The sequence below is a fragment of the Lucilia cuprina genome, chromosome 4 (genome assembly GCF_022045245.1).
Source record: "Lucilia cuprina isolate Lc7/37 chromosome 4, ASM2204524v1, whole genome shotgun sequence".
In the NCBI taxonomy this organism is placed as follows: Eukaryota; Metazoa; Arthropoda; class Insecta; order Diptera; family Calliphoridae; genus Lucilia; species Lucilia cuprina.
Window position 1 is genome coordinate 45766576 of NC_060952.1, and position 12669 is coordinate 45779244.

The 12669-nt window shown below is 26.0% G+C and overlaps 1 long non-coding RNA gene across 1 annotated transcript; it reads left to right on the forward strand.

The window, feature by feature from the left end:
* The first annotated feature begins 2584 nt into the window (after positions 1-2584).
* LOC124419800 lies at positions 2585-3123 on the forward strand. Its single transcript, XR_006940820.1, has 3 exons — positions 2585-2786; positions 2842-2898; positions 2957-3123. It is a non-coding gene; the product is annotated as an uncharacterized LOC124419800 (long non-coding RNA).
* Positions 3124-12669: the final 9546 nt, after the last annotated feature.

The window sequence follows — 12669 nt, forward strand, 5'->3', positions numbered from 1 at the left end:
TCAAAATAAGCCCAAAATTTTTTACATACAGTGTTGTTGTAATGGGCAACATAATCGTGAATGTTATGAGTACACAGAGAAAACAGATTCGTTGTGATAACCGAATTTGTTTCCAATCGAATTCAGTCGGTTCTCACAACTATACCTTTATTCGATTGTAATTATTGTAAAATTCGGTTACTCTTATTGAATATATGGAGTACACAACTATTTTGATTATTATTCGGTAATCAGGATTGAAATTATTGGTAGTTACAACTGAAATTATTATTTATTAAAACCCAAATTTGTGGATTATGTGTATTTTAAAATATATTTCATTTTATTTAAAATATTTACAATAAAATATAAATCTGTATAAACTTACAAAACGTATATATATTATTTGATGATTGATGAAAATTTGATGTTTATGTGCCGGGGATTTTGCTCTTCATCCTGTCTAACATGTCCAAAGGAGTACTACACTTCCGCAACTATAAAATTAAGAAAACTAAGAGAAAATAACACAAAATTGATTAGGAAATATAAAACATATTTAACATTACCTTTTATATCCGATATTTCCGTATTTATTTATCCTCAAATGTAATTTGTTTTTTTATTAAATATAAATTCATTTTATTTTATTTATTTTTATGTACGTTAACTAAAATTACCAAGTTATTGGTTGTGAACATCGAAATTGGTTCCTCTAATCATCATTTAATTTTAAATAATTGTTTCCATTAATAATTGGTTGCAGTGCCCAATATTTTTTACTCTCTACTATTTTTCAGTTGCAACGACAAATATTTGATGTTCTGACGTTTCAATTCTAAATAAAAATCGGCTTCTTTTACTGAATTCACAAAAATAATTAATAACCGATACAATTCAGTTCAAATTACTAATATGGAAATTGTTAACACCACAATTCGTTTATAATTATGGTTTTTAGTACTGAATATATAAAATTAGTTAATTTTACAGATTTTTAATAACACCGATAGAATTTTAATTAATTTAACTAAATATTTATCATGGTAACCGATTTCCAATCGATCTTTTTTCTGTGTACTATAGTAAAAACTAAAATCTACTTATAGGATGACGTTTTGTTATGGCATGTTTTGGAGTTCTACACCGCTACGATGGCTTGAAAATTACATATACTAGCCAACTTTGTCGGAAAATATTGATCCTAGTGGTACGAAAAGGGACTTAAGATCCAGATAATTCAATTAGAAACAGAAGAACGATACCAAAAATATACCATGGAATGTTTAAAAACAAATCCTTATAACAAAGATTATTATTTTTAGATACCTGAAGTAATCTATTAAATCCCAATATTAAATTTTGGTTTTATCTCTGGAAAAAGAGAACAAAAATATGGCAAATATGGTCAAAAATCGTAATTTTAATCATATTATATGAAAATATGGTACAAATGCTCCAAAATTGTGGACCAAATGGTCCAAAAATATATCCATTCGGTTGATAGTTACCCCTTAAAACATTTTTTAGCAAAAAAACATTCGATTCTAATTTTTATGTTTCGTATAATATAGTCAAATATGAAATACAGAAAAAATTCTTATACTTTTGTGACGTAATTTTATTGACTATTTTTAAATAAAGCTAACTTAATTTACGTAAATGTGAGTTTTTAAAGTTTTAAAAAGCGTGATATCAAAGCTAAGGAATGTCTAGAAAATTTAACAAATTTATTTATTAATTTTGCATACAAAATATGTTATTAAATTTAGTTTCTTTTTATATTATACATAAATTCGAATACTTATGAGAGACACTGTATGTGTAAAATAGAGAAACGGCCTTTTTAATAATTTCATGTCTGATACCTCTCGATCGATGTATTAATATCAGGGTTTCATTGTCTTTAATATAAAATAAAATTTGTTGTCAAAAAGTATTGAAGAATTTTCATTTATGTATTATGAAACCTGTTTTTTGGGTTTATTTTCAATTTCAAATTGATTATGAAGAAAATTATTATAAACTTTATAAATACACAAGCAGTACTCTAATCGATCGAAAATCGAAAATTGGACTGGTACTATTTTGTTTTCAAACTGATACTTTTTGATGTATTGTAATTAAATTCGTATTGACTATTTTTTAACGCATCATGTTGAAAGGTATATAAGAATAAATAGAATTTTGACTTGTATTTGTTTCTTTTTCTGTTGGGATTACTAACGGATTTTTAATTAGTTTCGATAATATGGTGTTAAAAGATAACTTGTCAATGCATTCTTAATAATAAAATCATCATGATTTTTTGTATTCAAATTTCTGACATTAAATTAATATTCATATTTACTTACATGCATATGTATGAAGGACTGTGGTCAATATACTTATAAATAAGTAAATACTCACTCATACTTTTTGTTGATAATCCAAAATATTTTGAATAAAAGCTGAAATCAAACAAAAAAATAACACACACTTAAAAAATCGTAAAAATTTAACAGCTTTTTTATTGAAATTTAAGCGGACTATTAAAAAGTCGTAAAATCTATGATGACAACAATTAAATGTCAAGCAAATTGAGTTACAAATCATCAAATCGTCAAAACAAAACAAACAAATAAAGAAATAAATAATAAAAAAAAAGAAAATAAAGCGGAAAACAAAATAAACCATTCATATAATTTTGCGGTATTTACGATGTGAAGATGCCAACAGCAACAATGTTGTATGTATTGGATTAATCGGACACATAAGAGTATAAGATGATTTTTATGGCCTTTTTACGACTTAGCGCCGGTTAATAAGTAGATATAAGTATTTGGATTTTATGTTTTAATATTTTTTCTTGCTCTCACTCAGAAAATAAGAAGAAATAGAAAGAGAATGTGTTTGAAGTGATCGTTGATCGTATGGAAGGTTTGAGTGAAATCCTGTTCGTGTAACTTCAAACATAATATTGTGTATATTTCCTTAGGTCCTACAGGATGTTTGTTAAGAGTATGTTTTGCACCTTTGAGTTAATTTTGAGTGGTGGATTCTTGATTGTAACTCTCTTCGTTTTATGATGATTTTAATGATCTTCCATTGATGTAGTTGTTGCTGTTGTCGTATCCAATATGTATTTTCAGCCATTCATTGACTTTGACATGATGACATCTCCTAAAAAAGATATAAAAAATTTATTTAATTTCATGTGTTTTGTTGTTTTCTTGATTGTATGTACGTACATATATGTCTGTAGTTCCGTGACGTATTCAGTAATTATGGCTTTTGGTGTTTTTCTTTCATTCTCTCTCCACTTACTTTTGTTGTTGTTTTATGTTAAATTGTTGGTTAAATGACTGGTTGGTTGGCTGCCTCGTTGAATGTATGTTGTTGGCATCATTATTCTTAGATTTTATTACTTTTATGAGGTGTTATTTTGTATTATTGCCTGCAACTGCCACCGCCACTGTCTGCCACAGCTACCAGTTTAACAGCCATCGCTGTGATAATTTTGTTGTTATTGTGTCATTTTAAGTTCATTTTTTGTAATGGTAAGAGTGTTATTTTATCACTTGAGCTCTCTGATTGAATAGTAAATATTGTACACATCGTGATAAAAGTCATATTCAAGATTTTATAGGTTATTGTGGAAGATATACTTGATTTTTATGACTTTTTAACGATTTGTTATGATGTTTTCATTCATTTTTTGCGTCAAATGACATTTTAATTAAAATCGAGAAAAACATGCGAGTTTATAATGTACATTTATAGTGTTTTTAGAAATCCGGTATAATATCTGGAATTCAAAAAGCAAATTAATTTTAATAGCTGTCAATATACATTATACTAGGGTAACACTTTCAAACAGAAAATTTGATACACTTGCTACTTGGCATAATTAGTTATAAATTTATTTATAAAGACAGTACAACCATTTTGTAATATAAGGAAATTGAAATATCCAAACTTATTAAAGCTCCAAAGTTGTTGGTTTATTTTCTTTGTTGGTTGGTAAATTTTCTTTGTTTTTTTTAGGAAATAGTGACGCTTTCTGTTGTTAGGCCTGAGAATATCACAAAGTTTAAAGTAATACTCGAAAACAACAAAGAAGATTAATATTAGACAAAATTTATTTTTCGATTGTATAAACTGACTATAAATTGGAGTTTAATCTTCAACCTTAAGTTTTCGCTCTAAGTAAATTTCATATATTATATAAAAATTTGTTATTTACAAATTGAGTTATTCCTTTTTAAATTGAAGGTAATTGTATGATCATATGTGTAATTAAATTAAGTATATAAATATTCATAAAAACTTAAGTTTTATATTGATTTTATTTAAAATGTATATTTAATTTATCACTCTATTTACATATATATGTATATTAAGTAAACTGCACACGAGTCACTGTTTTAGATTAGTAAATAAAAATAAAAACAATTCCTAAAACAATAGCAAAACATTTGCAAATAAAGAAAAAAGAACTTATTTGTAACAATTAACAAAAAACAGTATTTAGCAAAAAGTAGCAGACAATTTCCAATACAATCAATAGTATTTAGACTTTGTCCCGCTAACAATAACAAACAATTGTTCGAATATAATTTGCTAAGCGCCAAAAGCTGGCAATTTCATTTGACAAAAATGAGACTCTATTGTGAAATTAAAGAAATATTGTCATAAATCATATTTATCAATTTTGTCTGCTGATTTAAGGGTGTAAAATTGTGTAATTTTAAAGAAAACAAAAAATTGAAAAACACATATAAGTATACTGAATAGACGCATGCAAAAGAGAAAGTTTCTAACTTCATTGGTGGTTTTGCTATCGGAACTATGAGGGCGCGATCGTCCACACAAATAAACACTACAAAACACAAGCCCTATTTTTCACCAGAGCCAGGTTTGAAATTTGTCGTGTTTTGTAAATACAACCAGATTAAGAGTAATATTTTCTGGTAATACTTATTAAGAATTTTTTAAATTTTTCCTTTTATTTTACCAATCCACCGTGTAACGAGCCAAGTCGAGACAAGCAAAAAATGTAATGTAAATGCTTCAAATAGTCAAAGTAGTATAACTAAAGGACAGACAGGCAACATTGAACGTTTTTATTTTGTTACGGTGCCTGTTTATATTTTTTTGTTTTGTGTTTTGTGCCTTTTCGTTTTTGTGAAACAATAAAAACATATTTTTATGATTTATTACCTTTACCGCTGTAATAATTGAGTAAAGGTGAAATAGAAGGAGAGAGAAAATATGTACACTTAAAAAAATTTAATTACATCTATATTTATATTACTTTAAAAGTTAATACAGCGATGAAAAAAAATTAATATAATAATAAACGAATGAAAAAATCGTTTATTATTAGATTTTTATAATCAGCTCTTATGCCCCTGTATATGGACATAAACGACATATGTACGTCTTTAAAGAAAATATATAACTTTTATGATAATATTACTATCAAATGAAGCTAAAAAGCTCTCCTACGAACTTATAGTATTTAATTCTATTCATTGTGATTAAAAAAATTGAAATTTGAAAATATATACAACATAAAAGTAGTTAAAATTTTTTGTTGGGAAAGTGAAATCTTTTAATGGTGGCTTGTGTTCCACGCAATAATAGCTGCAATAGAACATTAAATAGAACGAAATATGTATAAAAATATTTTCTCAGTGTATATACACAAAGATTGCGTAACAAAAATCACTTTAACATTTTGAATAAATATATGTATGTAAAAAATTACATTGAAAAAATTCACAGACAGTTTTGCCCAAGATAATGAGCTGATAATAAGACTCGTGTAAATACATACATACACTCAAAAAGTCACAACAAACCATCCTTCAATTTATCAGAAACCAAGAACAAAAAACAAAAGATTTACTAAGATTTTGTCCTTGAAATCGTGAAGTTCTTTTTTATGATTTTGTATGTACATTTTCCATATTTTTTATAATTTTTCATAAAAATGACATGATGACAGTTTTATATATTTGTTGTTGTTTTGTATCTACAATAGTGCACAATTTTAAGAAAATTCTGTTTTAAATCCTAGTAAATTTCACAGAGCTATTTTGTTAATATGTATGTGTCCGTCCATCTATAGGTATACCAGTACATGTGAGTGCGTGAGGCGCGAGAGCATTACATTTTTTATGACATGCATTTTTATGATTTATGAATTATTTTGGTTTTTGAAAAAATGTTTCAGTTTCTTTTTTATTGTTAAAATTTCAAAATAATGGTCGTGCTCGCATAAAAACGTCCTTGTCGCCCATTGTTCTATTTTTTCCACATATTTAGTGTAATTTTAACATTTAGCGTTTTTAATCTTGTTAATGGTGTTTTGTTGTGCTCTAGAATTGTGTAAAATAAAATTTTTTTACAAGTACAACAACATCAAACATTATTTAGACATTAGTTATGTAATTTCTTCCTTGAGGTCTATCCATTTTTTATGAACATCTTTTGCGTTTACCAGAATTGCTATGACTTTTAGTGGATAATTAGTCATTGTGCCTCGTAGTGCAGTTTTTCTATTGTTTAACGTTTCAACCTTGAATATTAATTGAGGTTAAATTTTTTCTGTAAATGAGTTTATTTTGTCACAGTTTTTTAGGTTTTATGGACTGGTTTTTGTTAAAACCTATTTTAACAAAACGTTTTCCCTGGGAGATTTCTAAAGATTTCCGTTCTATATTGTGTTATTTTTAGGTTATGTTATTGATTTTCGACAGGAATATGAACATGCTTATAAAAAACACTGAACCCTAAGAAGTGAAACGCTGTCAAAAGGTATCTAAGTCTACTGTCAGTCGGAACAAAACTCCAACAATGTATTAGTAGAATTCTAAAGCCAACATAGTTGCAAAAAATCGGTTTTAAAAATATTGAAAAAAATTACATTTAAATTTATATTTTAAAAGATTTCTTTAAATAATTTGCAACCTTATTTATCTATAAACATTATATATGAATGTATCTTTGCTTTTTAATATGCAGCATGATTTAAAAATATAGAAGGTTGTTTCAATATGAATTTGTTGACAAGAAAGGAGATGTTTGAAGTTTATTATTTGTGTAAATATTCAAAAGAGCGTTGCCATATTAAGAAAAAGTGTAAAATACATTGAGAAATTTTTAAACACATATGTGTAATTCATAAATGATGTACAACGATATATATAAGTGGCTGTTGAATTTGAATCTTATTTGCAATGCGTTCTTTTTAAATCAAAATGTAATTAAGCTTTAGTGGAATTAATAATGATTTTTATTATGTTTTACTTACTTAACTTTATCTCAATAATTATAATCAATTAAGTAAAAAAAATGTTGTTAATTATGTTATAACTTTTTTCATTTTTTTGGTTACATTTATAAATTTATTTTGTTTTAAATAACGATTTAAATGCCGAATTCGGAAAAATGTTCTGCCTAAGAAAAATCTTTTTACAATCTTTACATCTAATTTAGAGTTATTAATATTTAGCAAAGTGTGCATATAATTTAATTTAGTGTTTAAAGAATGAAATTGGTTTATATAATCCCCCCTCCGAAAGTACATTTACATAAGTATAATTTTCATCTAATTTTTCACCTGTGACAAATCCGAATTCTTTCAACCCCATTTTTAAAATTATATAACCCCCAAAATTTTCTAATCCATCAGCCTCTATGTCATTTAGCTGGTCTATATCCCCCATAAGTTGTTCTGTATCTTGAAGTTCTACAATCTATAAAGAAATATATTTTGTTTATATCTATTATAATTTCAAATCTATTAAAATATTTGCCTCTTTTTCTTCATCTTTTAAAGAAATGTATATTTGAAACGCTTGAATGGTGTTTCTTGCTTTCGCATTTCGGAAAAAGACAGCTCATTTTTATAAAAATATTTTTTTGTTGTGTTAAAATTTTTTTTTATTTGAATTAAAATATTTGTTATTTATTTTAAGTTTGAATATTTAAAATGAAATGTGGGATTAATATTCATGAATATGGTAGCTTTATTTTATACATAAACTTCAAATCGCCTTTCTTGTCAGATGGTTAATCAGACTGACATTAAGGCAAATTGAAACTACCTTCTAATATATTTATACCATGATATGCAGTATTGAAATTATAAATAATTTAGTTGAAAAATTTTTTTCTTGTACCATACGAAAATTTACAACATTGTTTTTTTGTAAGTTTAAATTTCAAAAACAAAAATTAAATGTCAAAAATAATTTAAAATATTATTTTCGTTTGTAAAAAATTTAAATTTTTTTGCGCTGTTAAATATATTTAAAGTGTGCAAAAAAATTATAAACAAAGTTTTGAAGTTTGGAGAGAGAGTAAGATTCTTTCATATGTATTGGAGTTATACAGAACTCGTCTGTGAGATGAGCGTACGTTATAGTTGTAAAGAAAAGACAGCGTTTCACTTCTTAGTGTTCAGTGGCAGGATGCACTAAGTATGGTGAAATCATCAAGGCAGCTGATTTTTATTTGTTTATTGTAAAAGTGCTTGGGTTTTGTCAATAATAATTTATTTATTTTTATTCTAACATAAAAATTAAATTTGTGTTTTCAAACGAAAAAAAAAAATCAAATCAAAAATTATGAATGAAAATTCTGATAAAAGGGTTCCAAATGAAGAATATCAGATGAAGCACCAATAAGACGTTGTTCTGCTGCAAATAAAATTTAAATGCAACGACGGTGGTATATGTAATATTGTGAAATATACAAAAAATTTTCTTTCCAATATTTATAATTTTTCAATTTTAGAAATTTCATTTTGACAAAACCCATGCTCTAAACAAACAAACAAATATTGTGTTTGTTGCGGTTGTTGCCTAAACGCTCTCACCTTACTTATTACATCATGTTCAGTGGTGTAAAATATGGAAAAATATTTTTTATGAGAATTTTTATATATAGGATGTTCCCTTACTCACATAGTTTACTTTTAATTTTTCGACCAAATAAAAATTGCTTACTTCCGAGTATCGAACAATCGAATCCTAATTGATCAATTTAACTATTTATTAATAAACTATAAAAAATTTCTTCTGCGCTCCTTTAAATATATTGCTTGTGAATGCAAGTGTTAACAACAAATTTTATCACTTCTACTTTTTTGACAAAAGTAATTATTTTTTTACAAATTTTAAGTAAAATTTAAATAGACCAAAACTACTACAAGTAAAATTTACTATAAGGAATAGATGAATAATTTTTTTTCTAGCATGCCTGACAATTTTTCTTTATATATTCTTCCTGTGGAGGAACCATTAGAAATTTACTCTTGATACTACACAAAGATTTTCAGGAAAAAGTGCGAGTCCAAAAAATTTAGTTTTAGTGACATATTTCAAAATGAAATGTCGATATGCAGAGGGTAGTCCTTCCATTGTTTTCTTTGTAGATTTTATCTCTTTGTTTTCCCCTAAAAAATTACAAACATCTACAAATGCGACATCTTCTACTTCATAAAGCATTCTTTTAAATATTTCATCCTCCAAAAGTTCCCGTATTTGTGGCCCAACCTTTGTAGGGCCTCTTTATTAAGCCTACTTTCTAGTTTTCGTGAATATTTCTTGATTTTATATACATTAGAGAAACATTTTTCTATATAAATACATATGTAATTACTCGCATAATAGTTTTTGTTTATTTATGATAACACGAACTTGTTTTCAATTTCAGTTTTTAAACTTTGTTCAACTAATTTCAACATTTTTAAAAATCTCATGGTGATTAATGGACAACAGATAAGTGAATAAAACGGTGAAAAAATTAGATCAATAAATCTTACAGTTTAGCTGAACCTGCGATTAGAACTCTGTGGATTTCGGGAAAATCGCATTTTTTGTAAAATTTTAGAAAATACATATTAATTCTTTTCTGTTACACATTTTAAACAAAGTATTTTTAGAGTATCTAAGATCAGATAATAAAAAATATATATTTCAAATTTTATTTAAATCAGACATTCTTAATCCATAAAATTTGGAGTTCAAAAGTCAAATTTTGCAAAATTTGTGAATTCTCAGTATACCATGTCGAAATAGTATTTATTTGTTGACCATGTTTAATAAATACGACTTTAATTCTTAGTATGAAGTCTTGTGTTTAAAATAATAGTTATAAAAATAAAATTAACCCGTTTAAATACATGGTAAAAATTTAATCCCGAAGTTTAAAAAATCTTATAAACACTATCGATTTAAATAATGCTATATATAATTAAAAGGAATAACATAAATAATACAAAAAAATAAATATTAGGTATAAAAGCTTGTGAATTATCCTTTTTTGACCACATAAAGTTTGTTTGTTTAGACATATTTGATTGAAAATCGACCGTAAAATAGGATAAATTATCAGTTTCAAAAACAAATTTTTTCTTTTAAAAATGTTCGCATCAAGTTAAATTCATAGTAAAAAAGTATAATTTTTTATACTTAATATCTGTTATTACTCTAATTATATAGAGCATTATACAAATAGATAGTGTTTTTTGAATTTTTTAACTTTGGTATTAAATTGTTCCCAAGTGCATCAAAGGGTTAATTTAGCTTTCTTTTACATATTTTTTTTTTAAATGCTGTAAATAACGAAAACTATAATATTAAAATGTATAAAATTTTTTTCAACAAAATTTTTTAAAAATAAATATTTTTTAATAAAAATGCATTATTTATATATAAAACAGAATTCGTCGTTATAAAACTTATACTAAGTAAATAGTATATGACATTGATTTCATACAAACGCCAACTCATAATCATCACGCATCTGGAAACATATTTTGAATCATTTTTTGAAAAAGCAATATGAATCCAATGGTATAGCAAACCAAATCAACCATACGATTCTAGAATGTAACTAATTTCAATGGAAATCTTATTGTATAATTTATTACAACCACATGATTTATTCAGAATACAAACATACATATTCCATATTTTACTTGGATTCATTTAAGAGGGCTGTACTCTTACTCGCTTTGAAAATCAAGTACTCTCTCATAATACATTCACATTTTTATTTTTACTTACTTTTAGAAAAATGTATTCTCGTATGTTTCCAAGTCTAGAATAGAGTCACTGAAATATTAACGCGGCATATGTTACAATTTCCGCACTAAACATCGAGAAAGAGAGACGGACGACATACAGTAAAATTTGGCTGGCATAATGATTGTATCTGTACACACCCTTGACACAATGCCAATAGTCTACTACTGAATACGCATAAGCGAACGGATACAAAATCTTTGAATAAGTATGTCAGTCTGTCTGTGTAGTTGTATTTAAGGAATGTTTGTAATATATTTATTTAATACATGTTTACAAGATGGAATCCATCTTCAAAAATGTACTCGAACTGATCAATTACAACCGAAATTTATTCTTCAAATGTCATGTGTTTCTAAACTAATTCATTGTGAAGATAGTACTTTTAGAAACATCATTATATGGTAGGGACCAACCTCTCAAAATTATTTTAAATGTATGTTCGTAGAATCGTCTTCTAGAAAATATCTATATTAATAATGAAGATAATACGATGATGATACTTTCAAGCAGTTGAATTCTATAGTTTACGTAAATATTAAGATGTTCTTAATGAAATTTTTCATTTCAGGATATACTCAGGACTTATATAATTTTTTTGAAAAAAAATAAAAAAACATTGTATAGCGTTTATATTCGATATTTAATGGCGATTTCCTAAAATTTATATCTTAAAATGCGATATTAATAATATTTCTACTAGTATTCATTAATTAAAACAAGTTTTTTTGTTGCAATCATCCATTACACACTCCTAAATACCAATAATCGTCAAATGGTGAACATGTCAATAACTTACATTACATATCGGTTCTGAAATTGAGTATTGTCCAAAATCGTAAGATTTTTATATTAAATCAGGCTCAATTGGTGGTATGAATACGAATTGAACAATTTTGAACAAGGATACATCTTAATTTGTTGCTAGAATCTATAAAACATAGTTATTGTATCGAGTTTAAATTAAAGAATTATCCAAGTTTTAAAGTTTATGTTGTGAGTCTTAAGAAATCGGAGTTAAATTTTGGGTTTTTAAGAAGGTACTGTGTTGAAAATGGCCAAATCCGTGCATATAACATTAATTTCGAAATAACAACTCTTTTCAAAAGTTAAAAATTCTATTTCCAATGCATCATTTGGAGGGTTCAATGACCACCAGATCAAAAATCCGGGGTCTAAAGTGGAAAAAAACGAAGAAATGAGAAAAAACTATTCTACTAATTAATTCCGGAGACAATCGGCACAAATTTCAAGATTTCGGAACTAAAAGTAGAATTTTACCAAGTTATTGTGTAAAAATTATTTAATCAAAGAGTAATTATATTAATACAAGTAAAATTTTAATAAAATTTGTTAATATCATTAAACCAAATATATACTGAAAAGATCTGTATACTTACTTTTGCGACGAAAATTTTGCACCTTTTTAACTTTAGCTTAAATGAGAACTCAAATAACCAAAATATGAAGAAAAAAAGTAGTGAATAATAATTATTATAATTGATTTTAATAAATAAATGTGTTACTTTCTTGTTTTTTTGAAAAAATAATATGTTTTTTAAATAAAACCAATCGTCAGTATTTCTGTATACTTATTTTTGTGATTAAC